This window comes from Canis aureus, chromosome 8 (genome assembly GCF_053574225.1).
Source record: "Canis aureus isolate CA01 chromosome 8, VMU_Caureus_v.1.0, whole genome shotgun sequence".
Lineage (NCBI taxonomy): Eukaryota > Metazoa > Chordata > Mammalia > Carnivora > Canidae > Canis > Canis aureus.
The window spans coordinates 73521189-73548594 of record NC_135618.1 but is presented as its reverse complement, the minus strand read 5'-3'; the positions used below and the strand labels follow the sequence as shown (position 1 = coordinate 73548594).

Here is a 27406-nt window from a genome sequence, read left to right as displayed (position 1 = left end):
TTTATTAACCAAACATCCAGGAACATCATGTGGAACGGTTTGGGAAATGCATTTCAAAGCTTCTCGTATCTTCTTCTGCAGTTGCCTAATGTACCGTGCAGAAGACAAGCTTTTCTTTGAGCGATTGTGAGGAGAGGGGATTGATGTGTCGGAGCCGGTGGCCAACGCTGCCGGTTGGTTGGCACCGGATATGTTGGAGCGTCAGGCGTTCTCTCTCTTGAAGCAGGAGGTGTGCTAAGTAGCTTTATCCTGGAGAAAACACACTAAATGGGTCAGATTTCCCAACAGGAAGATGCTGTGTTTGAAACACATTTGATTTACGACAGCTTCTGCTGTGACCTTGGCTTCCCAGTTTGCGAGTAATGTCACCAGGGTATCTGACTAATGCACGGTTGTGAATTTTTCATGGCAAGGCACGTATTTGTGCTATTGGCCTCTTGGGCAAGGAAAAAAGCATGGCGTGTCAAGAGCAACATAAATTGTTAGGTAAATCTTTATTCCCCCCAGACCTCCCTGCAAAGACCCATTATTCGTGTCCCACTCAACCGTTCATTCATTTACAAACATTTATCGAGCAACTTCCATTTCTAAATACTGTGGGGGATACAAAGATGTATAAAGCCAAGTGGGGACCTAAGTGTTTGGGCAGCAGGTGTGAACGTGGACACGCACAAGAGGGTTTCAAGGGGGGGTCCCTCTTTGGAGTGAGTATGCGGGGTCTCGAGAGCCTGTGATCAACATGCTTATCTTGTAAAAATACGTCTTCCAGGTCCTCTAGGGGCACCTTGAGGGATCAGATTCTATGTGTCTTGTTGGGTTCAAATCCCAGCTATGTGACCTTAAGCAAGTTTCCTAAGGCTTTGGACTTAATCCCCTTATTTGTAAAAGAGGGTGATGGACACAGATAGTTCCTAAAGTTTTTTTTTCAGCTCAAAACAATATAGAGATAAAAATACACCCCAGACACATGTTCAAGACAGAAGGTACACATATGATAGAATGTGCACATTTGCATACACATATATACAAATACATATTTTTCAATTTATTTTATTTTTGAGATCTATTTATTTATTCCAGAAAGAGAGAGAGAAAGAGAGAGCTCATGAGCCAGGGAAGGGGCAGAAGGAGAGGGAAACAAGCTAACTCCCCACTGAGCAGGGAACCCCAAACAGGACTCCATCCCAGGACCCTGAGATCTTAACCTGAGCCAAAACCAGGAGTCAGACACCCAGCCCATGGAGCCAACCAGGCTCTCCAGAAATATACGCACATTTAAAACGGACATAGTAGGGGCGCCTGGGTGGCTCAGTGGTTGAGTGTCTGCCTTTGGCTCAGGGCATGATCCCAGGGTCCTGGGATCGAGTCCCGCATCGGGCTCCCTGCAGGGAGGCTGCTTCTCCCTCTGCCTGTGTCTCTGCCTGCCTCTCTCTGTGTCTCTCATGAATAAATAAATAAAATCTTTAAAAAATAAAATAAAATGGACATAGTAGAGGCTAGATTACTTTCAGCTAGATGTGCAGATAAGACTTGAGGTCTTTCTCTATCACGTGGGCTTTGAAAGAGGCCTGAGTGTTGGATTTGGAGACGTAGGAGCCTGGGATGATGCCTGCAGGGTGAAGCAGGGTTCCTGGCCAGGAGCAGGGAGGAGCCCAGCATAGAGGATCTCAGGGAGCCTGGGGGCTGGAGGGCAGGCCCAGCAGGAGTGGGGGCCCTGCATGTTACAGGGCCTGGATCTGATGGCAGGGGAGCCATTCTCCTGTGCTCACCTGGCTCTGGCCCCACCCGTCTCTCCCACGTGATGGCCGTTAGCACCTGCTCCTCTTGCTCTTCCTCACCTTCTGCGGGCACCCATCTGCAGCTTCAGGTCTCCTCCCTGCTCCTGCAGAGCTCCTCAGAGCCTGCCCAGTCTCTCCCTGCTCACCCTGTTTGTCACTATGCGGTTTATTTCCTGCAAAGCACTTAGCACTATTCGCAGAGACATATCCACCCCACCAGGCTTGTCCATCAGCTGTTTGTCATCTCTGTCCCTGGGGGTGGAAGCACCGAGAGGCAGGGGCAGGGCCGGCCTGGGCTGCTGAGCACAGGGCTTGCGTACTCTCAATAAACATTATTTGCATGAATGAATGAATGAATGAATGAGGTGGAATTTACAGCTATGAAGCAGGAGAGAAAACTACACTGTATATTTCTCAAGTGCACCGAGCCTGTGTCGTATTATTTAACTTACTCTTGTCCACACACCTACCCGGTGTCCAGCATAGACACATAAACCACATCCTCATGAAGATTTTTTAATGATATAAAGATATTTGGTCCCCTTGCTTTTCCAGTTTTGGTGATGAGGTCCCTTCCCTTGAGGCCCAGGAGTGGGGTGAGGGCAAAGCTGTGCAAACACCAGGCTCTCAATTCTACCAGACATATCTTTGCCTCTGGATGAGTAGGATCTCAGTGCCCATCTTGGCACTGTCCCTCCTGACACCACCTCCTTGGCACTGACCTCATCAACACTGCCTCCCTGACACTGCCTCCCCAACACCATTCCTCCCTCAACTGCCCTCTTTGGCCCTCTCTCCCCAAACCCTCCCCTGCCCCCAACACTGCCCTGCACACACCCCCATCCTCACTCCCTATATCCCTGCCCCACTCTCCCTGAGGCTGCTTCTCTAGGAGTCCCGCTCCCAAAGTTTAATACCACCTCTGGGTCTTGCCAAGGCCCTGTGGTCGTCTGGGAAGTGCTAACTGAGATTTCTTGCCCAGAGCTGCTCATCCTGTGTGGCTCATGCCCCCATTCCCTGCCTGTCTCCCTTTTTCTTCCTTCATCCCTATACCTGGTCACCTGGTAGCTGCCCTCAGGCCCTGCCCAGATCTGAGCTCAAACAGCCTTTTCCTCAACAGGAGCTGCCAGGGCATCTGATTCTCACTTTGTGCAAAAGCTTTGGGACTGTTTCCCAGAGAGAGCAAAGGCCCAGGTGATAATCTGCACAAATATTACCCAAATATCCCAAACTATGATGATCAGACCAAGTCAGAAATATCTGGCTTTATTTGAGGATGAATGTTGGTCTCTTAAGGTTGTGGCAAAACAAACAAACACAACAAAAAACGAGTAGCGTGAATTTGAGTACTTGGATTAAAAGTAATGATTGGCAAAGGATGATTCCATGCTAATAATAATAAAATTATAATAATAGAGTTGAATGATACAATACTTCTCTTTACCTGAACTCATTTAAGTCACTCCTGAATCCTGAGAGTGGTGTTTCATCATCCCAAGAAAACCGTGGCCTACAGAGTTGCTGGGCTGATGTCATTGAGCTGGGGAGCAGCAGAGGGTGGAATCCAGCCCATGGCCTCCTCAAGATGCTCCTGCACCTAAAAATAGCTTAGTGGGTTCCTTTTCCATGGAGCTGAGGCCTTGTGTGGACAACCCGGCATGATAACCACGAAGGGTTTAGAAGACCTGAGAAAAGTCATCAGGTAAGACCTCTTACTGGGTTTTCTAAAGAAGAAAAAGAGGGAGGTACCTGGAGGGAGGAAATAGAACCCTACTTCTGTTGAGAGCAAGAGTGGACTAATTATGGCCCCTATTTTTTTAAAATATTTCATTTGTTTATTCATGAGCGACATAGAGAGAGAAGCAGAGACACAGGCAGAGGGAGAAACAGGCTCCCTGTGGGGAGCTCGATGTGGTTTTCAATCCCAGGACCCCGAGATCACGACCTGAGCTGAAGGCAGATGCTCAACCACTGAGCCACCCAGGTGTCCCAATTATGGCCCTTATTTATCATCACTTAATTTCATCATTGAGAGAATGATGCCAAATTCTGCCAATAATTTTCATTCTACACGGGAATATATCTGGACCCAAAGTAGTGATAAGGCTTGTGGCAGATTATGTGCAATTAATTCTATCTCACAATGTTTTTTGCAATGTTACTTTGCCTCTTTCCATGAAGAGGTAGAGTCTAGGGGCACCTTGGTAGCTCAGTTGATTGGGCATCTGACTCTCGATTTCAGCTCAGGTTGTGATCTCAGGGTCATGGGATGGAGCCCTATGTCAGGCTCTGCATTCTGTGGGGAGTCTGCTTGGGATTCTCTTTCTCTGCCCCTCTCCCTGCTCGTACTCTTTGTCTCCCTAAAATAAATAAATAAATCTTTTAAAAAAAGAAAAGAGAAGTGGACTCTATTTCTTTCCCCTTGAATCTGGGCTGGCCCTTTGACTTACATTGACCATAGGATGGAAATGGCATTGGGTGACATCAATGGCCAGATCTTAATAGGGCTTTGAAGCTTCTACTTTCATGCTTTGGAATCCCGAGATCGCCATGCTCTGAGAAAGACCAAGGCCTACTGGAGGGTGAGAAACCAGGAGGAGACGAACAGAAGAAGCCCAGCTAACAGCCAGCAGTAACTGCCAGATGTGTGAGTGAGGTCATCTTGGATTTTCCAGCCAGCCAACCCTCCGCTGAATGTAGATGTAGGAGTGAGTGACTCTGGGAGAAAACAGCCAACGGACAGCACCATCAAACTTGCTGTGATTCTGTGAAGTTCTGAGAAAGAATATATTGGTTGGTGTCTTAAGCCGCTAAATTTGGGAAATCAGAACTGAAACAGAGATGGAACGTGGCCATAACAGGAACCCAAAATATGTGGGATTGACCTGGGGACCAGCTGGTGTCTGAAAGCTGGAGTGTGCGGAGGAGGCTGTTAGGCTGGAGAGAGGGCAATCCCCGGCACCCAGCAAGATTGAACTCTGAGGGATTTAGGGAGACAGAAATTGCACCTCATGAACCTGAGATCCTGGTGAAGGAAATTTCCAACAGCAATATGGAAGGGGTCATATTACTTTCATAAAGTAGTTTATTTGATCTGGATCTAATAAGAGATAGGAAGAGAGAGGAATTACAGAAGGAACTGTTTTATTTTTATTTTATATTTTTTGCAAAGAATTCAGAGAAAATCTAGAAGGCCCAGAATGTGCTGGGTTGAAAAAGAAAATTATTTTCATCTCCAGTGTGTTACAGCAAAAGATTCTCCAAATAAGAAATGTCCAAGGGAGGGACACCTGGGTGGCTCAGTGGTTGAAGCATCTGCCTTCTGCTCAGGTTGTGATCCTGGGGTCTTGGGATTGAGTCCCGCATCAAGCTCCCTGTGGGACCCCCTGCTTCTCCCTCTGTCTATGTCTCTGCTTCTCTCTCTGTGTGTCTCTTATGAACAAATAAAATATTAAAAAAAAAAAGAAATTTCCAATGGAGTGGCTGTAAGAGCCTCAATTAAGAGTTCAGATTTAAGGTGGTTCCTACAAGAACCTTTTGGTCTGAAAGGGGGGCTTCCGGGCCTCTTAAGGGCATGTCCTTAAAGCAGCCCCACCTGTCGCCTGAAGGTGAGCAAGCTGTAATGCCAAATAAGTATGGATGTAGCTTGTGTCACTTGGAGTCAACTGGACTCGGATTCATGGGAAGGATGGAGTTTCCAAGATCATTGTATTGGTAGCTCACAGTGAAGGGGTGAGAATCAAGTTTTCTTCTATGAAACATATATATATATATATAAGCTAATACATACTAAGTGCTTTCCATATGCCAGGGCCTAGGCTAAGGATTAGATACGTATCCCTGAACTTCACTGCCACACCACTGCGTTGCTGGGAGCCAGGGGCCCCTGCTCCTTCTGCTTTATACTCGGAGGAATGGGGGCTTGGAGAGGTTATCTGCCCAATAACACAGCCTGGTAGCTCACTATGATCTTCTCCACCCAGTGGCCTATTCGACTCCAGTGATACTTGTTTGGTTCACACTGCAATTCCACTTCACTAACCACGAGTGGGGAAAAGTTAAGATGCACCACATCCATCCGCCAGGAGAGTGATGATTTCCTCCTGGTCCCCTGTGTGCAGTTGTCCCTGTCACCGTTGGGTGCCCTCCAACTCCTGATATGAATTTCAGGCAGATTTCTTTTCTGGCTTCTATGAGCATCTGGAAAAGAAGACTCTTGGCTGGTTTTCAGCAAGCACCCGGTGCAGACCCGTTAGCTGTCTTCTAGCCCTAACTGGCCTCTGCCAATAATAGTTGTAAGGGATTCAAATGGTGTGAAAGACCTGGTTGTTGGAGAGGATAATCTGTTTCCAGGGAAATTGCACTTTCTCTCGCCCTCAGGGTTTCTGCCTCAAATGGTGTCTCTCAAAACAAAAAAATTTTTTTCTCTCTCTCCATACTGAAGTGGTGGTGCCTTTTGCTTGTTTTGTTTTCCCCTCTTCCCTCAGGAATAGAAACTTGAATTGCTTTGTACAGAAAACCAAATTATTGAATTACAGAAAAAAAAAGAGAGAGAGATCTATTACTCCTTCAGAATGAAGACAGATGTACAGCTCGTGGTATAATGCATCAATTTGAGTAGTAAATACAGAAAATAGAAATGATATTTATACAGAGAAAAGGAATAAAGATGTCACATGACCACAGAAAACCACAATCATGAAGAAGGCAGGCTGGGTTATAGAACTGACAAAGTTACACCGGGGGGTAAGGCCAGTCCCACTAGCGGATGTGGTGGTGGGGATTTCTACATGGTAGACGCAGAGATTGGAGATTGCCCAGTCCCATCAGCTACTCGTTGCTTCAGTACATGGAATTCAGCTCTGGAAAACTTCCTTCCATGAATAAGTGTTGCCACTTAAAAACAAAAACAAATAGTAATACCTAAATTTATCTGACACATATGGCAGAAGAATCTCACATATATTCAATCTAATCTTTACAGCAAACTTCTGAGATGGGTACTCATTATCATTACTATTTTACTGATGGGAAAAAAATGCACAGAGAAGTAAAGTAACTTGTGCAAAGTCACACAGCAAATAATGCCATAACCACAGTGCCGTACTACCTCTCGTCATTCCTGGGAGGGTCAGTTGGGTCTATCTCTTGCTCTTTATAGGCACGTGCTTAAGCAGAGACATGAAGGACATCTCCATGTGTGTCGGGCTGGGGCAGAGTCCCTGAGTCCCATAGGAAAGTGATTATGAGGGCCACCATGAGCTAATTTCCCCAAGTTGACCATATTGGCTAGGGTTGCCTGGGTTTGGAGGCCAGGTCCAGATAGAAATTGATTTTGGAAGACATGTGGGAGGCCCTACAGCTGATCTACTAAATCGTGGCTGCCAAGTACTCCACTCTGACCTCTGTGTGTTGGGGGCTGAAGACATCTGAGTAAGCAGGACATGTGATTTTCTTTTAAAGTTGGGTATTGCTTGGTGTCTGTGAAAGGAAGGGAACAGCATTGTGGGGATTTCTGTGGGAATCCTTGCCCTTGGGTCTCAGGTCCCGAGAAGGAAGGACTGTAAGGCTCTGTTGGCTGCAGGAATGTGTCATCACACTTAGAGGGAACTAGCCCCAGCAGGAAGCCCCAGAAGGCAGAGGGTGGGCTCTGCCTGCAGATGAGTGGGCTTCTCCCTATGCCCATGTGCTGACTGTCACCAGCTACTCTACTTAGGACCCTGCTGCCTTGACCTTCAAATACCAGATTGCTCAAGTCCAGGCCAGTTTATGAAATGGGTAGGGAGGAGTGGAACTTACCTCAATCTTTGCCTTGTTCCTTTCCTGGATGGTGCCTTGTAGAGCTCCTCTAGCCACCTGCTTCTGGATGTCATGTTCCATCTTCTTGACCCTTCTCTCTCCATAGGGATGGAACCATTCTGTACCACGCCTCCTTGGGAAAATGCACCTGTGCCTTCCAAGTGGACAATTTCTAAAGAAAGACAAAAACTGTCTTTGCTGATAGAATAGACCTCAGGATGATTCTACGGTGGCCTTGGGGACACCCTGTAGATTTGTGTCCAGCGTCTCATTAAGTTGATTAGTAGGAGTTTCAGGCCTCATAGGAGGGGTGTCCTCTATCTGTGCATGCATTGTTCATATATCTACAGATGTTGATTTCAAGGTTAGCTGCTGAGTTTGGTCATCACATTATAAGCCTCTTGAAGGGAAGGCTATTGCTTTAGGCCTCTGCTAGGTAAAGATAGCATGGTATCTTGTCCTTAGCGGATGTTCATATAAACAATTTCATGTCCCAGCCAGGAACGAAAGGGAAGCATGTCCATGGCTGGCGCCAGGGCGGCATGTGGCAACATCTTCTGGAAGAAAGGGAGAGACCCAAGCATGTCCCTGAAGGAGGAGGAGAAGCCAGGAAGGACAAGGTCATCCCAGGAGGAGGAGGAGGCCCATGTGCCAAGTGTGAAGGATGAAGAGCTCTGAGCAGATTAGCTTTTCATGGGGATCTCTGGAAATATATTTGAATAGATAGTTTAGGGCTGTTTCTAAGGTCCCTAAATTTGAGCTTATCTTATGGATGGTAAGACACTAAACATTTTAAGTACAGAAGTGATAAAAGTAGTATTTTTTAGGAAGTCTGAAGGAAAGATGGATAAATACTTGGATAGCCTCTATTTTTTTTTTCCAGACCAAAGCCTTTTCTTGAAAAATTGCCAGCCCATCATTGTTCTCTGTGCCCAAGTCTTTCTGTCTCTCTCTGGAAAGGAAACTGGTGCTTGTAGCCCATGCGGGTATACTGAACAAAACCAAGTGACAGAGCTGAAGGCAGAATGGGGAAGAGCTTCTGCTAGTGACAGCTCTTGGAAGAATCTGAGCCTCCTGCTGTCTTTCAGGGAGCCCTGTGAGGATGCTTCTGAACCTGATCCTTCATGGGACATGTGATGATGATGGCCATCTGGGGCAATAACCCTGCAATTGAAGAAGATAGTCTGATCCTGATCCTTTGGGAGATACAGACTTCCCATTTCTTTCTGGGAAAGGCAATCAGAGTCTGGGAAGTGGCACCTGCTGGGCATATTGTTCTGGTAGCATTGGCCTAGGGAGACACCCTAGCCTGGTGGTGTTTTCCCTTGGCATTGGAGGTATTGGGACAGCCAGCCATTCCTGCACATTGCATATCTATTATTTGAAGTAAAAATCAGGATGGATACTCTGAAAGCCTCTTTGCCTTCAGAAATGAGCTATTTCATGTTGGGCCAGCCCAGGTTGGAGGCAACAAGTTCTATTGAGGAAACCCTCTGCTTCTCTTTTCTGAAATTCACCTAAAAATCAAACCCACCTAATGAGGTGAACCAGTGAACATATCTGAAGCTCTTATAGCACATAGTAAGGCTCAACAAACCTCAGTTGCTACCATAGTTGTTGTCTCTACTGGGGGCACCTGGGTGGCTCAGTTGGTTGAACATCTGACTCTTGATTTTGGCTCAGGTCGTAATGACAGGGGTGTGAGATCGAGCCTGCATTGGGCTCTGTGTTGAGTGTGGAGCCTGCTTGAGTGTTCTCTCTCTGTCCCTTCCCATCCACCCCCACTCTCTCTCTCGCTCTAAAAAAAAATCGTTGCTTCTATGGAGTTGACCACCAAGAGGGTGCATTATTTTAGTAATATTATTCTTTAAAATTATAATTTTATTTGTCACTGAAAAGGAAATCTAATTTGAACACATCTGAACCTCTAGTTTATTCTAGAGGCCTGGTGTTGGCTCAGAATTTCCTGATGGGATGACAAGCAGTGCTCAGAGAATATCCCATGCATTTCTAGCCTGGGGGATATTTTGTTACATTATTACGTGCTACTGTGTCATGTTTTATTATTGTATCATTATACGGGGTTATTGTGGCTCACATTTAGCGAGTGCATGCAACGTGCTATGCTTGCATTGTCTCATTCAAGGCCTACAGCACCATCAGTACTTAACCTCATCTTGTACTCTAGAAAACTGAGGCCCAAGAGGTTAAATAATTTGCCTGGGGTTACACAGCTGGCAAGGGACATGGCCAAGATTTACACACCAGGGCCTTCTCTGCTACACCGCAAGTATTAAGTCCTCACACTTATAATGGTGAAACGTAAGAACTCATATGGTACAAGGAAGCCCTGGGCTCCCTTGCTCCTTCTCCACCCCCTCCCAGGGTTGGGGGGCAGTGGGCAGACACAGTGCAGAGTGTGAATCATTTCCTTACTGCCTTGGACCTATCCTGAGATGTCTAACTTCCTGTCGGTACTCATGCTATTTGTCGGCCTGGATGCCCTACCCCAACATCTGCAGGGTAACTGTGACTTGCCTTTGGATGTCATCACCTCCGTAAAGTGCTCTGTGATACCCTCCAGAGTGAAAGCACCTGCTGCCTCTTCTAAACCTTGGTTATGGGCTCTTCCCCTTCCCCTTGATGTTTTCCCATTATCTCCAATCATGCACATTTACTGTCCCCAGCCTTGTGAGGGCACAGATGGCATTTATATAAAGGAAGGCTTTGCTGTAGGTGATTTGCTGTAGCTGTCTTGGCCTGTATGGCTCTTCTCATCGCTCTTAGTAATTGGGCCTAGACATCCCCAGTAAGAGTGACATTTCTAAATCTCACACATCCCTGATGATTATCACTGCTTTATTTCAAATGGGCACTTACTTTGCTCTAAGCACTAGCCTAAGCACCTGATGTATAGTATCTCATTTATTGCTCCTGATCTTACACTGGGCCTTTAACTACATTTATAGAAGGGAAGCTGGGCTCAAGGGCACAAGGTCAGTAAGTGGCAGTCTAGACTTGAACTCAGATCTCACCATGAAGCTGGGCCATAACTCCATCTCTCGCTTACCACCACCACCACCACCACCACCCTCGATTGTCCCTGTTCTTGACTCCCACCTGACCCTCGTCCTTCTCTGTGACCCCACCATATCTCAGTGTCTGGCACAGCCCTGGGTGGGGTTGCTGGTAAGATCGATAAAGCTGGGATAGAATAGAGGCATACAGCCAGAGAGACTGACATACACAGAACACAGGAACAAAATGAATCATAAAAACCCCGCAGTGTAAGGGACTTCTTGTTCCAACTGCATCAAAGAGTCACCAGGACACAATGGAGAATCACAGTAGTGCCTCCATAGTAACTGAGGCTCTCAGGGCAGATGCAGCCTGACTTATATGTGGAAGATGCTCATAAATATGTGCCAATGAATGACTGCTGTTTTTTTTTTTTTTCATCGTGAAGTGAATTGATCCCTCTGTGCCCAAAAAGCTGTGACTTTGTTGTCAATAAAGCATCAATTAAAATAGAACGTGGGACTTGGAAGGGCCTTTAGAACCCAGCTAGTTCACCCTTATGTCATGGTTGAGGCTCAGAGAGTGTGCCCCCACACCTGCTGGGAGCAAGCAGCAGTGTGTCACCTCTCATCCCCTTGACTCTCTTGGCTTGGACAGCCCGGACAGAGGAGCCAATGATGGAGCCGGTCCTATGTGTTTGGAAATGGGTGCCAGCTGGGGGGAGGCAGTTGCCAATAGACTCCTTTCCTCCTACTGGTTTTCAGTACTGTAGCTACCCATGCAAATTGTCCCTTGGAATGGCATAGTTTTGCACGTGGCGACTTGTGTGTCCATACCAAGTTGTCTCTGTCATGCTAGGTGCCAGGGAAATTGACTCTGTCATCAGTAATGTGTTCGGAACCTGGCTCTGGTGCCAGAAAACCCTTTTTATATGTGGGCTCACCATTTAGCTGTCTAAATACAGGATGATTAATCTGGGCTGCCAGGGAGAAGAAAAAGGGTTTGAAGCATGGGACGTGACAACAGTCAGCAGGACTGTTATCTTAACCATGCCAGTAATCACCCCCCAAGATTCAGATGTGAATGAAGCCGCTCGCAGGCCCCCACTGACGGGGGCACGATTATGCCCAGCTGGCCTCGGAATTCTGCAGCGATCTTGATCCAAAGCCCTTTCCTAGGGAAATCGCAGCTTAGTTTCTAAGCAGAAGGGCTATGTGGGGCCTTCCTGAAAAATTTCCCTGCGGCCCAGAATTTAAAGTCTCACTGGTACCGAACATAACATTAGACTCTGAAGTTATGAGAAGCGCTCCTACGCCACAGGCAGAAATCAGTCTGCTTTCATTCCTCTTGTTGGTCCTTGGGGTCTAAAGTGAGTCATTGCTTAAAAACTGAGAAATGAGAGAAATAAGGATGCCTTCTGAGTGTTAAACTTTAATAGGGATACATAATAGATCAGAGCAGAACGCTGCAGAGTCACCTTAAAGAAACAGGAAGAAGAGACAGCCACCTTATTACAGCTGTTCGTGTATTCAGAGAAAGACCTTGGCAATCAGGAGTGCCCCGGCGGGAAACGTAAGGTGCCAGCTGGGAGAGGGACCCTTAGCAAAGGTCTCTAAGTGTTTCTGGGGCTGGAGGCACCTGCAACCAACTGCTGGGGGTGGTCGTGGAGTTTGTGGCTAACCAGCTCCAATCACGCTGATCCCATGGCTGAGGTCAACTTTGCTTGCTTTTCAGGCTCTCAAACGTCAGTCCAGCTAACACGTTCTCATTCTGATGATGTGCTTCTCCGACACTCTTTTCTTTTACGTGGCGGCTATACATTTTCTCACTGTAAATTGGGAAACTGTGACATCTGGTTTTAGACATCAGGCCTGGTTAAAGTGAGCCTCACCGCGGGAGAGGAATCTGCTTTATGTGAGTTGGTAATATCGCATTTCTGGGCAGCAGCGAGGGACGGCAAAGGCAAAGTCATGGGTGGTGGTATGTTACTTAAGGGCAGGATGGGGCCCCATCCTGAGAACACATCGAGGAGAACCATCCTGGCTTCTATAGGGTGGAATGTATTCCAAATTTGCTCCATCGAGGCCAAGAGCAAAACATTGTTTTCCTTTCTAAAATATGGCCTGATAGAAATAGGCCCATAGATCCTCGAAGGGTCAGCTTGAGGCTAAAGAACGAGGACCCTGGGTCCTGACCCTGGGTGGCTCAGTCAGATGAGCATCTGACTCTTGATTTTGGCTCAGGTGGTGATCTCAGGGTCCTGGGAAGGGGCCCCATGTAGGGGGTGTCTATGTTCAGCGAGGAGTCTGCTTGAAGACTCTCTTTCTCTCTCTCTCTCACTCTCTTTCTCCCTCTTTCTTTCATCCTCCTTACTCTCTGTAAAATAAATAAAATCTTTTTAAAAAAAATACTAAAGAACACAAATCAATGTGTAGACATGAGTTAAGCCTGCTCGGTGCAGTCTGGGGCTAGATGAGGGCAGACCCTGGACACAAGGTCTAGGCTGCAACCACAGAAAGAATTTTCATCCTGGACTGACGGGTCAGTTACTAGAGGCAGTTCTACATCATTTAACTTCCCCCCAACAGACAAGAGAAATTGAAAAGTGAAAACTGCCAAACCTTAAATTCTATGATTCTGCGGTTCTATTCTGTGTCAAATGGTGAAAAGCCAAACAAAAACAATAATAAATACTAATACACATTGCTGTACACTAGACCAGAATAAAATGGTTCTTTCTGTTACGGAAATTATACTGTTAGCTTTTCCCACAGCCATCTTCTTGTTCAGCAGCCACATCCTCTGTCCCAGGCTGGCACCATGGTTGCTTGGGATTGTCAAGAACCAAGTATTTTTGCTTAGCTATCTTTCGTATGTGATCCCCTCTATGGTGTGATACAGTCCCTGCATGTCCCCTCCTGACCTACTTTCCTGACCATGTTCCATGCAGGAAGAAGAAAGAAGGGTGAGATGAGATGCTGTGTTCCAACTGAGTGAACACCTGTAAGGAGCTTTCGAGAGAGTTCTACTCAGCAGTTATATCTTATTAGCCAGAATGGTGTCACATGGTTACTTTTATCTGCAAGAGAGTCTGGGAAGTGTGTTTTTTAAAAATACATTAAAAAAAAAAAAAAAACCATCAGCACGAGTGGGAAAAGGGGCAGAGGGAGAGGGAGAGAGAGAATCCCAAGCATGCTCCAAGCTCAGTGCGGAGCCTGATGCAGGGCTCAAATTCATGGCACTGAGGTCATGACCTGAGCCAAAATCAAGAGTCAGACGCTCAACCAGCTGAGCCACCCTGGTGCCCCAAAAGGTGAGCACAAAGTAGCTGGGTTTCTGAAGCACATGAAGAAGGGCCGGTGGATTGGTAATAGGCAGTCTTCACCAGGGATACCACGTCAGGGACCAGGGACTCCATCTGGACTCCTCCCTCAACCTTGTCACCCAAGAATTCCCACCAACATGCCAACATGTCACTCATGGGTGTCCCTCCCCTGCTATACCTTCCTGCTCTCCTTCCCTTAGCTCAGGCCCCATTATGTTTCCACTGTAGGATGTGAGAATCAGACTCCTGTTCAGGTAAGCCCTCCCTTGCTCTTAGCTCTTCAGTGGCTCCCCATGGCCCTCAGAGTGAAAAACCGATTTTGCACATGCAGGTTTCTTCCTGTTCCATACTCTGTGTCTCCAGCCTCACATCCTTTTTCTCTCCTTGCTCAATGGGCATCCACAGCAGTGAACAAGACCGTGTGCTCCTGATCCTCTGTGACTTCTCTTTCTCCCACACCCCATATCTGATCCCTCCATCTATTCACCACCTTCAAAAGGTACGCAGAATGGGACCCCGTCTTGATAATGATTGTGAATGATTGTGAATGAGTGAGTGAACACTCAGCGTAATGTTTTGATGGACTGGTTCACGTCCTTTTTTCCTATGATTTGATATTTTCTCTAGAGACAGTGAAAGCGTTGGTGAATACCAGAAGTTTAAGACTTGGAAAAGAGAAGGGCACCTGGGTGGGTCAGCAGTTAAGCATCTGCCTTTGGCCCAGGTGGTGATCCTGGGGTCCTGGGATCACGTCCCACATCAGGGTCCTGGCAGGGAGCCTGCTTCTCCCTCAGCCTGTGCCTCTGCCTCTCTCTCTGTCTCTCTTGAATAAATACATAAAACCTTAAAAAAAAAAAAAGACTTGGAAAGGAGACAAGAGTAGTAGTGATAATTGTCTTCAATAACAATAACACCTGGATGTTTCTTTTCAAGTCATTGTTTTGTTCTGGTGCCTGAAGGAGACAGGACAGGGCAATACTTATGACAGGGAGACATGGGAGACTGGAGTTGGACTCTCTGGTTTATTTTCTTTCTTTTTTTAAAATTGTTTTTGACTCTCTGGTTTCAAATCCTGGTTCTCTTTTGTGGCCTTGGATAAGTCCCTTACCTTCTCTGTGGCTCAGTTTCCTCAAATGCAAGGGTTGTTGTGAGGACAAAGTTGTAAGTGTTTATAACAGCACCAGGTGCACAGAAGGCCATCCGGAAATGCCAACCAGGAGTAGTGATGGTGGCACTCGTGGTAGCGGGTGCAGCCACGGTTGTTTTTGTGGTAATAACAGCATTGACGATGTGATATTTCTAATTCCGCCTGCTTCGGCCTCAACTAGTAGCTTTGTGGTTCATACTGAGATTAAAATGAATTCTTGTCATTTTGACCACTTGCCAACATCAGAGGGAGAACTTTGGGCATCTGCAGTATTTGCTCTTCATTTCAGGAGCATGAGTGCTTCCTTGAAGATTTGTTTATTTATTTTAGAGAGAGAGAGAGAGAGAGAGAGAGAGAATGGTGGGGAGGGGCAGAGAGGGAGAGAGAATCTCAAGCAGATTTTGAACACTGAGCATGAAACCTGACACAGGGTTTGATCTCATGACCCTGAAATCACGACCTGAGCCAAAACCAAGAGTTGGACCCTTAAATGACTGCGCCCCCGTGCGCCCCAATGAGTGATTCCCTGAAATGGGTCAGGAACTGTATCAAGGAGGTGAATAGTTAGTTGCTATTTGCCCCTGATAATCCAATCTTTTATTTTCTTTTGGCAAGAGTAGTCAGAATTTTCTTTGGGAACTTGTTAAAAATGCTAATTTTCAGACCCCACCATAGCTCCATTGTGTCAGAAATCCTGGGGCTGGGGCCCTGCAATCTCCATGTTCTGACAAAGTTTTCTAGGTAATTCTGATGCACGTTGCTGTCTTACAACCACTGAACTGAGGCCGTGTTACTCCCACTGTGGTGGCTCCTCCATCATGACCTAGAAACTTGTTAAAAATGCAAAATCCCAGGCTCTTTCCCAGACTGACCGAAAAAGTCTGCATTTTAATTCCAAGTGATTCATGGGGACATTAACATTGGAAGACACTGATCTTGGGCACTGGTTTTCAAACTTGGCTGAACCTTGGAATTACCCCTAGAGCTGGAAAATCCAGCTGGGACTCCCTCCCAGAGTCTGGTGCACTGATCTGAGAAACAGCCTAGGTAATGGGATGTTTTTAAGCACCTTCCACCACCCCCTCCCTCATCCCCTACCCCTCCTCCAGGGAACTCTAATATATAGCAAAGTTTGAGAATCAATGACCTAGAGCAGGGTTCTCTAAGTGTGGTCCCTGGGCCAGGAGCACAGGTGTCTCTGGGGAACTTGTTAGAAATGTAAATTCCTGAGCCCCACCCCAGACCTGCTGAATCAGAAACAGAAGCAATCTGTGATTTAATAATCCCAGCAGGTGATGCAGGCTGAAGTCTGAGAACCATGGCCTAGGGCCCCAAAACTCTGTCTATAGCTGGCAGACAGCCATGGGGGTCACTAGGATGATTAACCATTCCAGTTTGTCGGAGACTGAAAGATTCCCCAGGACACAGTGCTAAAACCAGGGCTGTCCTGGCCAAATTGGGGTGGCTGGTCCACCCAGATCAAGGAAGATTCCATTTTTTTTGTAAAGTGGCACGGTACACGGTCCATGCCATTGGCTAAAACTTAGCCCTTGGCCACACCTTACTCCAACGGAAGCTGACAAATGTGGTCTAGCTCTGTGCCCAAAGGAGAGAGAAACGTGTTTGGTGAGGAGCTAGCTCATCTCTGCCACAGCTCCTGACCAGTCAGTGATGGTCTCACCCTTCAAATATGCATGGAGGGGTGCCAAAGTCTAAAGATGCCTCTAAAAAGGGCTCATTAAGAAAGGGTAAGTCCTTCCTCTCTGGGGATGCTCTGCTTGCTGTTGACTTTTCACTGCCAGTTCTTGGATTGTGACATCAGCATCTGGTATTAGCAGTTCAACAGGAAGGGAAAAAAACCCCAACCCCAAAGCTTCCCCAGCAAGTCTACTCCCCGATTGTAGGAGGCTGCAGCTGGGATGTGATGGAGTGAGCATATGGCTTTAGGGAGGCCCATTTGGTTCACTTAGCAGAGTTCTGTGGCCTGTGAATGTTCAACACATTTTAACATTAAAGTCTTCAGGCAGCTGGCCCAATTCCTGCCTCCCCGCGCTGCCTCTGAGGCTGGCTGTGCAGAAACAGAGGCGTGGGGCAGATGATCTCCAGCGAGGCTGATGGACGGGAACAGAGCAAGGGGCTTTCTGAATGCATCACCTGCTCCAGAGCATCTCAATTCAGGCTTTATGCAAATGTCATGTCATTTGCTGAGGCAGGGAGGTTGTACTCCTCTGAATAGGAGAACCAGTCCCCTTCGGTCAAGGGGCTTCTTTGAGGCAGAGAAAAATTAGGACACATGCCAGGCAAGCCTTGGCCAGCAATGAGGAGAAAAGACATGCTCTGGAATACATTTTGAGTGAGATTTGCAGATGGAAATACAGTGGGGTCTCTCTGGTAGGCAAGGTGTTAGTAAGGGTCATCGTTTTTGATCCCTAGATAGAGCCCAAGACATCCTGATCTTTCTAACCCGTAGATAGGGAGGCATCATGTGTGGTGGACAGGGCACTGGACAAAGGCCCAGAAGATGCAGACCCTGGCTCTGCCCCACCTGCCACTCTAACTAGCAGCTCAGGCATCACAGCCTGCTTAAGCCCTTTGCATTACCAGGAGTCGTTGGGGGTGCAGATGGGAGTCTGGGGAGGGTCCTTTGCCTGGGTGCAGAGAGGCCCCCGAAGCAGAGTAAGCTGCGATTCCAGGTATGATAGAGCAGGGGAGCCTGCCCTGAAAAGTATAAGTGCCGGAGGGTGGGGGGTGGGGTGGGAGGTCCTTGATAGAATAATGAAACCAAGCAGGCACACTACATTCTCATGTACAGAGGCCCTTTTCCAAGGACAGTGATCCTTACCCGGCTAGACGAGATTTTGACTGACCTGCATGACCTTTTCTCCCAGGTATTTTTAAGTTAGGTATTTCTTACCTTTTCCCAAATGTTCAACGAAGACAGCAATTTTGGTCTTTCCCTTCCTCTGTCTTCTTCCCACCTGCATTAGTTTCCCATGGCCGCCCTAACAAACTCATCGGCTGAAAACAATGCAGATTCAGTATCCTACAGTTGTAGAGGCCAGAAGTCCAAAACCCACCACACAGGGCTGACGTCAAGGTTCATTCTGCAGTCTGTAGGGGAGGATCTGTGTCCTTGGCCTCTTCTGCTGCTGGATGCTGACTGCATCCCATGGCTCCTGACTCCTTCCTGGAACCACTCCAGTCTCCTACTTCTATCCTCCTACCTCCTACTTTGTCCTTTGACCTCCTTGCCTGCCCCTTTTATAAGGACCATGATCACATTGGACTCACCTGGGTAATCCAGGAGAATCCCCTCATCTCAAGATCCTTAGCTTATCCCATCTGCAAGTCCCCTTTGCCATGTAAGGTAGCATTCACAAGTTCTGAAGATGTGGATAATATGGGGTGGGGGGCATCATCTACCTCACTACAGTGTCCTTCTTTCATTTCATTCACAAATGCTTACTGAGGACTTTCAGTGGGTGGGGTCCTGGGCCTGATGTTGGGGCTCTGGTGACCACAAACAGGCATGCCCCCTGGCATATGAGTTTACACTCTACAGGGAAGACGGACTTCAATCAGAGTTGCACACATACATGTAAAATTATGCGACCATCGTCATGGTACATGGGACTATGAGACTGTGTCATAGAGGGATTTGCTTGATCTAATCTGAAGCGGGGAAGTAAGGGACTGTTAAGTGGTTTCCAAAGTATCTATGGAAGGCCACGGAGACCATGTTAGGAATTTTGGTCTTTGTCCCAAGAACAAAGGGGGGCCAGTGGAATGTTTTAACTAGGAGAGTGTTAGAATCAGATTTGCATCCCAAAGCTCTCAGCAGAGACTGTGTGGAGAATAGGTTGGAGGCAAGCCATTGCAGTGGTCTGCTGGGAGTTCAGGACGGTGTAGACGAGCTCTTGGTCCCAACTGTGCAGGCAGCTGGGTACCTAAAAGATACTAGTCTCTCTCTTTCACTCACTCTCTCTCTCTCAGTGATGGATTGTCTGAAGCTTGCATTGTAGAAGAACATTATGAGATTGAACACGTTTATATCATTGCGCTTTGAATTTTAACCAAGACCTCTGTGGCAAGTGAGAGGGTGGCCAGGCATGGACAGCTCAGTCTCCAACAGAGGGGCTCTCACATCTGTAGCTCGAGCCCAGGAAGGCGATGATGTAGAGGTGGTCCACAAGGAAGTAGTCTGGGGGCCTACCTTGTTCTGAAGAGCTGAAAACCTCAAGTGGGTGTGGGGGTCATGGGAAAATGAAGATATCTAAAGTGCTTTCTAAGAGCACATGACAACAGTTGGACATTAACCACTACCTAGGAATCATGTTCAGTATCAGGCATGATTTGAATGGAAAATCCAGGAGACATGGAAGGGTAGATTTTTGCCATGGACACTCCATGAACGGCATGATGGGTGTTACAGACAGCCCAACATGTAGAAGGAATGACCTTGTGAAAAGGAGATGCAGAACCAACCTAATACCTCTATTCAAATATCTGAAGGGTTGCCATGTAGAAGAAGGGATATAATTATTCTGTGTGACTTGAAAGAAAGCCCTAAGACAATTGGATGAAATGATAAGATTTTGAGTCAAAAGAAAGAAGAACTCTATAAAACTTAAAGCTACCTAACAATAGGATGATGTAGGGGAAAGTATACGGGCTCCTACTGTATACCAAGTGCTGTTGGGGCTAGAGGTCAGGGAACCATGGTTCTTGTCCTTTATTATGTAATGTTGGAAGTCAAGCAAGACCTAAATCCATGATGAAAGTATTTTACACACAAAAAAGGAATCAAACAAGATGCTCTGTGGTCTTGGAGGAGGGGCAATTGTGTGAGCTTGAGTTGTGGATGGTGACAGACCCATGAAAGATGGGCACCAATTTGACTCTTGAGCACCAGAGGGAGTGTGGGAGTGGGCACTTTTTGTTGAGGGAGTTCAGGATGTGGTCAGCACACTGCAAGCCATCTCCTACCGCCAAGGACCAGAGAAACCCCAGAAGGCAGTATGGAGCGAGCCTGCACGTGGCGCGTGGGGATAGAGTGAGGTGGGGTGACCCTCACTCTATCCCCACGTCCTGCCAGGCCAGCCTTCTGTAAATGGCTGCCTCTGGCAGCTGAGTCATCATGGCAACATGTCTTCTCGAAGAAGCAGACTGTCTCACAGGCCAGATTAAGATGTGATGGATTGTGTTAGCCTATCTAAAGAGTTTCCCATTAGCCAGCTATGAAAGCATGACGGATAAAGTCACTGAGGAAACGCCTGCTGCAATCCCGCAGGTACAGTCCCGTGGAGAGGGGCCTTGACCCAAAGGTGAGGTGGATCTGTTTCTGAAGGCATGCACAGCCTTGCGAGAGACCGCATGGGAACCTGATGCCCGAAAAACATACTGAGCCTAAGACAAGTGTCCCCTGGCTCTGCCTCCCTGCTCCAAAGAGTGCAGATGATTCAGGTTTCCTTGCAGTTTTCCTACAGGAAAATCATGTTCGGGCCTCTCGAATGTCTCATCAGCTAGACAGTTAATCTGTTTTTTACTGCATCACCTTTCTTTCTTTCTTTCTTTCTTTCTTTCTTTCTTTCTTTCTTTCTTTCTTTTTCTTTCTTTCTTTCTTTCTTTCTTTCTTTCTTTCTTTCTTTCTTTCTTTAAGATTTTGTTTATTTATTAATAGAGATGCAGAGAGAGAGAGAGAGAGAGAGAGGCAGAGACACAGGCAGAGGGAGAAGCAGGCTCCATGCAAGGAGCCTGACATGGGACTTGATCCCCGGTCTCCAGGATCACACTCTGGGCTGCAGGCGGTGCTAAACCACTGCACCACTGGGGCTGCCCTGCATCACTTTTCTTGATGCATTTCGTCCATGTAAATGTTTCCACGAGTCAATAATTTGTAGTCAGGCAATGACTCTGGGTCATAACCCTGAGGACCAGATCCTGCACTCTAATGCATTCACTAAGGCACTGTCGGTCTCTTTGGCCTTTCGGTGGCCACCTAGATGGACTAGATGGACTCTTTCTAGTGGCAGCCACATCCCGTCATGGCCATCTGTGCCAGTCATGTGCTTATTTGCCCTCAGACCCATCACCAGGTCTTACTCTGTAAATGCACAACAAAACTACAGTTCCCAGGCTCCTTTGCCACCTGGCTTATGGCAGTGCTCTGCCAGTAGGAGACTGGAGGGCAGAGGACAGAGAAGCTGCAGCTGCTCCCTCATCAGCCCAGTTCATCCATCCGCCTCACAGGCCCACTGTGCTTCCAGTTTCTGGGGAATGGACCTCAGCACCTGGTTCCAGCAACTCTGCCTCTTCCTTTGTCTGCAGCCTTGGGAGGCGTTGATGGGGAGGGTGGCAGCTTTCTGCTGTTCCCTCTTTGATGTTTTAGTTCTTCTGTTGTCTTTGTAATTGGCCCCCTCTATAAAATTCACTTTTTAATTTTTTTTTATTTTTTAAAAGATTTTATTTAGTTATTCGTGAGAGACACACACACAGAGAGGCAGAGACACAGGCAGAGGGAGAAGCAGGCTCCCTGTGGGGAGCCCAATGCAAGAACCCAGGATCACAACCTGAGCTGAAGGCAGATGCTCAACCACTGAGCCACCCAGGTGCCCCTAAAATTCCCTCTTTTTAGATTATCAGGAGTGGCTTCTGTTTCCCTGTGCATTTAGCTTCCAGGTCGTTGCCACCGCGGACCCTTAGATGGTAGCCTGAGAAGTTTGGAACTGAACCTGGGAGTCTGTCCTTCTCATTTTGTAACACAAAATAATCACTGTACATTTTCTTGGGTCATTAATTTTATCTGTAGATGCAGGACAAACAAAATAGCTGTGATGTTGTAATAATACACAACGGATACATGGTAGTGGAAAAGTGACGTGATTTTAAGATTAAACCAGAAAAATTCAGTCTTTTTGCACTTGTAAGAAGACCATGGATCCCTTTTTCTTTTCAAAGCACTTTAGAGAAAAGTCATTAAAAGCACTGTCATAGGGATGCCTGGGTGGCTCAGTGGTTGAGCGTCTGCCTTCAGCTCCAGGCTTGATCCCGAAGTTCCAGGATTGAGTCCTGCATTGGGGTCCCTGTGTGGAGTGGAGCCTGCTTCTGCCTCTCATTCTCTCTCTCTCTCTCTCTCTCTCTGCATGTGTCTCATGAATAAATAAATAAAATCTTAAAAACAAAAACAAAAACGGGCAGCAGGCTCAACATCCCCCAACCCTTATGAAAGGTAATGGCAGTGGTGGTGGTTGGGGTGGTGGTGGTGGTGGTGTCAGGGGGCTTTAGAGATTCCCAACAGATAATTACCTGATTGAAAGTATACTTGCTATAGGGAGATCCATAGCCATGAGCACATTTATTTGGAGAAGGGAAAGGCCAGGGGAAGTCAGCTGAACAACTGTCCTCACATGCAGATCAAGAGGTCTGGCCAACCTAGACCAGGTGTAGGCAGTCACGTTGGGAGAGCCATTGACTTGGTTTCTCATCACATGCATCATTCACTCCCATGGAGATGGTTCCAATTTCCCCTCCTTGCTATAAATTGTGGGAGCCCCCAGGCCATCATTACTCTGTTCTTTCCTCCTTGGTTTCTGCAACCTTTGCCAGAGCCACCTCTGTTGACTCATTGTGTTCTCTGGGACACTGCCTAGAAAAAAGCGGGGCTCTGAGCCACCGACCACCCGCCCCCGGGCCCCTTGGATCGCAAGAGTGACTCGGGGCCTCTCTCCCTGGTTGCAATGCCTGCCACCCTCCGCACAAGGCATCCCCGAACGCATCCAACTAATTAGTGTTTGCAAAGTGATTCCCGTGGCTGAGGTGAGAGCCACCCAGAAGGGCCAGGTATAATCACTGTTATATCCGCGGCTTACATAATTCCTGGTCCACCCTGGAATGATTTTTGAAGCCTTGGTAATTGGCGAATTACAGTGTAAGTGCTGAGAACCAGCTGCGGTTGTAAGTGCCTCGTGCGTTTCTGTAGGTGGTGGGGAGCTGGGCGTGAATGTTGACGGATGGGTTAGGGAAATTACAGCTCAGGTTCCTGTGCAGCTGCTTTGAAAGAATATTGGACAAAGGACACTTCTAAGCAGATGCGCCGTTAGCAATTAGATGATTTAAAAAGCCGCCCGATCAATATTTATGGCTGGATAAAGAAAAGATACTTATTGCACTTGGGTGACCTGAGTGAGGGCTGAGCACCGATCCGGGCTGCCCGTGATCAGCTCCGGGGCTGCAAGCGAAAGGGCCCGAAAGGAACACACCAGAAGTCCTAGGACTCGCACCTGGGAGGTGATCAACAGGGTTTGTGAATGAATGCGTGAGTGATGCAGCTGAGCCCGTCTCTATTCCCAAGATCTCTCATTCCAGAAAGAAAAAATTTTCACTGAGGATTATTAGACACCAGTGAGGCTCCTTCACTGACCAGAGGCTCCCCGATTTCCTTCTTCAACAGCTCAATGCCTTCGTAAAAGGTTATTTTACTGAGACTCATTTTCCACCTCTGACCTACCTGTCGGGCCCTGAAGGCGTCTGAGCTTGCATCTCCCACGGAAAAAGGCACGGAGCCGCCTCATTTTCCCTGGCCTAGTCGCACACCTCCTGTGCCACCTTCGAAGGACTCCTGTCCTCTATCTGTGCCCTTCTCACGCTTCTCTCTCAGGGGCCCCACTGGCCAACAGCGCCACGAGCAGTGGGCAGGAACCCTACCCATCTCCACTCCAGATCTGCAAGAGGAAAATGACTCCCCCCTCGGGTTCTGCGGGGTGGCGCTCAGCCCCGCGTGTGACAGGGGCTGCAGTGCCAAGACATCCATCCATGCGAGACAGAAAACCTTTGTTGGAGGAAGGCAGGCCAATCCGGGGGTGGGCTGGGGTGGGGGGACGTGGGGGCCAGGAACCTGACAGGGTGAAAAAGGGGTGTTGATGGATGTGATGTGAAAAGAGAGGAGAGGCAATGAGCCTGAGCGTCCAGCTGGGCCGTGCCAGACAGCTGGGCCGCTGACAGCACACCCGCTGGCTGCCCTCTCCCCCCAGCCCTCCACCGGGGCAGGGAGATTGGTGTCCGGAGCTCAGACAGGTGCAGGGGACGGATAAGCGATGGCTGGAGCAGAAGGAGGGAGAGTGCGTACCTTTGATTCGGCTTGCTGGCCTTCAGCACGTGCTAATTCTCGAGCTCCGTGAAGAAGGCAGGCTGACACTTCTCAGGTCACCAAAGGCCATTCATGGGCTTCCTCTTTGTGAAGGGAACCGTCCAGAAGAGGGCACGGGTGGACGACGCAATCAGAGGCCCTCGTGGCTTCCAGTCCTTGGGTGTTTCTTGCCCCAGAGAAGTGAGGCCCGGCCCTGCCGTGTTTACCTGCATTAGCAACGTGCCCAGAATACAGCCATTGTCGAGGCAATCCGCTTTGTTCTCTATGCAGACATTCTGGCTGAGTGCTGACTGTGGGCTAATGCCCATGGCAGGATGGAACAATGGTGACATTCATGAGTCAGCATTAGGTCAGTCCTGCTCCTGTCAAGGCTCATTATTTGTTGCTTTTAAGAGGGAGGCTTTTTGCCTGCAGCTAAGCCACCAACACCCACGGGGAAAGGGAAACGCATGTGGATCTGCCCTGGTGTGTTTGAATTGTACATGTTGCGTTTCTTGGCAGTCCGGGCCATCAGACCGCGAGGACTCCACCACAAAGCAGCCATCTGCTGGCAGGGCAGGTGCCGGGCCTGCCTTCCCGCTTTCTCTCAGGCACGCCCAGGGCCCGCTCAGAACTGGGGCAGAGAAGAGACTAGGCCTGGAGTCCGCAGAGCTTGGGGTGCCAAGGGGAGCCGCTAAGGAACCAGCCTGCAGCACCCATGGGGAGAACCTTTCGTGACGGTGTACAGGAGTTTTTATTGGTGCGGTCTTTCCAAGATCGCTTTTGCAAGAGCTATCAGATGCGCTTACAAGCGTCAGGACACCTGGATCCTTAAATCTTATGTCCGGGAGGTGGGATAAAGACAGAGCTCCCTTGAAGGTGTGGTCGGGGGGCGGGCAGAGGCCGGAGGAGCCTCAGGGTCCTTCTTGGCAAATCTGTACTCTTGCATCTCACAACTGGCAGCTGCTGGCAGCTCCGCCCAGCGCTCGATATGGGCACTGCGCAAAGACTTCCCTTTGCAAAAAAGAAAAACAATTGCTCACGGTGGGCTTCACAGAGGACTCTAACAATTCAATTTTATAACTGTCCTGTCCTGCTTAGGGACACTCGCTGGTGTGAAACTCACACATTCAACAGATGAAATAAGATAAGTGTTCATCAAAACTGCCTCTTCCCCCCCCCCCCCCAGATTCTGTTGGAGCTCGAAAAACAAACCTAACAAGCAAAAATCAATATGGCTCGTTCCGATTCGATACATGACCCCAAACAGCGCGTCCATCAGCGTGTGCGCACACAGTCGGCTTTGTGCTCGGACCTCTCCCTTTTGCAGAGTGAAATACTGAGGCACGAGGATGTCAGCCTATTCCCTGGGGCCCCGGGCGAGGCAGAGAACATCGGGCAAGATTGAAGTCAAGGCCTCTTCTGCTCCATCTCCCAGCAAACAGCTGCTTGTCAGGTGTTTACATTCTGCAGGGCGAGGAGAAACAGGAGCAATTAAAAACAAAAGCCTTCTATCCATCCGTAGCGTTACCCGAGCCTAGCTGGGTCTGCAGCTTGTAATGTGTTATTTATTTTTGGTTTTAATTGCTGGCAGTCCCAGAAACATTAGTGTTATATATAGTGCTAGGCTCAGCAGGAGTAATTAAAAGGCGGGGGCCCTCGTGGTTGGTAGTAAAATACCAAGTGCTGGCTGTTTAAGAAAAATGTGCCATTGATTTGCCATCAGCAGAACACGGGGTGGTTAGGGAGGAGCAGAAGAGAGACTCCAGGCAGAAAAATCTCACCGATCAGAGAAGGTTGATGCACAGGCCGACGTGTGCCGAATTTTAGAAAAAATACGACTGATTTGGATCAAGCTTTTAAGCAGTGCCATGGCTAGGAAGAAGAACCAATGCTTATTGAATGCAGTGCCAGGTACTTAAATCTGCATAATCTCATTTAAAACTCATGAGACCCCTTCCAGGCTGGTGTTGACGTTCTTCTCAGTATCTGTTACACGGGGGACAAAAACAGAGTCCAGACGGCTCTACTTTGCTCAACCAGAAGATTTTTTCTGGCCCTCTCTGGGAGGCAGATCATGGTGAATTTTTTTCTCTTGTTCTGCTTTGGTTCTGATGCTCTGGAGAGGGATGGGCAGAGGGAAGGGAAGTAAGATGGTGAAGGGGACCGAACAACGGGAGTTTGTGTAAAGACGTAGAAAGGTGGAAGAAATGGTGGACTCACGAAATGATCGTCGCCTGTAATTATTACTCATTGTACAAATACTGAGCATCAGTCTCAAAGAGCTTGAAAGAAGCTTTCCAGAGCATGGGAAATATGGTGCCATGTATGTGCTCACAATACGCATGGATGACAGGGTCTAGTTTATGCATGGCTTTGCTCCCAAGTAGAAAGGGCTGACCCTTATCCCTCACTAGAATTATTCTGTGGTTTCCCAAAACCTTATTTTGAACAATTTCCAACCACACAGGAATATTGAGGGCATGTTGCAGAACACAGCCAGTGTTGAATATTACATGGAACAGGTACCACCATAAGGGCTTTTCATGCGCTACCTCAATTAATCCTCCCCCAGATGCCGTGATGTTATCATTATTACTGCTACTATCACCATCCTCACTTTTTAGGGGAGGACACTGAGGCACAAAATGCTTAAGAAACCGGTTCAAATCACCATGTTTGTATCCTTTGGATAAATCCCCAGGAGTGCAATTGCTGGGTCTCAGGGTAACTCTATTTTTAACTTTCTGAGGAATCTCCACACGGTTTTCCAGAGTGGCTGCACCAGTTTGCATTCCTATCAACAGTGCAAGAGGGTTCCCTTTTCCACATCCTCACCAGCATCTGTTATTTCCTGACTTGTTTATTTTATTTTATTTTATTTTATTTTTAATTTTTTTAATTTTTATTTATTTATGATAGTCACAGAGAGAGAGAGAGAGAGAGGCAGAGACATAGGCAGAGGGAGAAGCAGGCTCCATGCACCGGGAGCCCGACGTGGGATTCAATCCCGGGTCTCCAGGATCGCGCCCTGGGCCAAAGGCAGGCGCCAAACCGCTGCGCCACCCAGGGATCCCCTGACTTGTTAATTTTAGCCATTCTCACTGGGGTGAGGTGGTATCTCATTGTGGTTTTGATTTGCATTTCCCTGATGTCCAGTGATGTTGAGCATTTTTTCATGTGTCTGTTGGCCATTTGTATGCCTTCTTTGGAGA

At 47.8% G+C, this 27406-nt stretch overlaps 1 long non-coding RNA gene across 4 annotated transcripts; it reads right to left on the bottom strand.

Annotated features, from left to right (window-relative positions):
* Window positions 1–24517, bottom strand: LOC144319747 (uncharacterized). 4 transcript variants are annotated; one of them, XR_013385470.1, is made up of 6 exons: window positions 24192–24517; window positions 7578–7749; window positions 5821–5978; window positions 4229–4553; window positions 3223–3463; window positions 1–249 (listed from the first exon to the last, which is right to left on the bottom strand). It is a non-coding gene; the product is annotated as an uncharacterized LOC144319747 (long non-coding RNA). The 4 variants fall into 4 exon arrangements; XR_013385469.1 differs by lacking the exon at window positions 5821–5978; XR_013385472.1 differs by lacking the exon at window positions 5821–5978 and having other exon boundaries at window positions 3223–3375.
* Between the last annotated feature and the right edge of the window lie 2889 nt (window positions 24518–27406).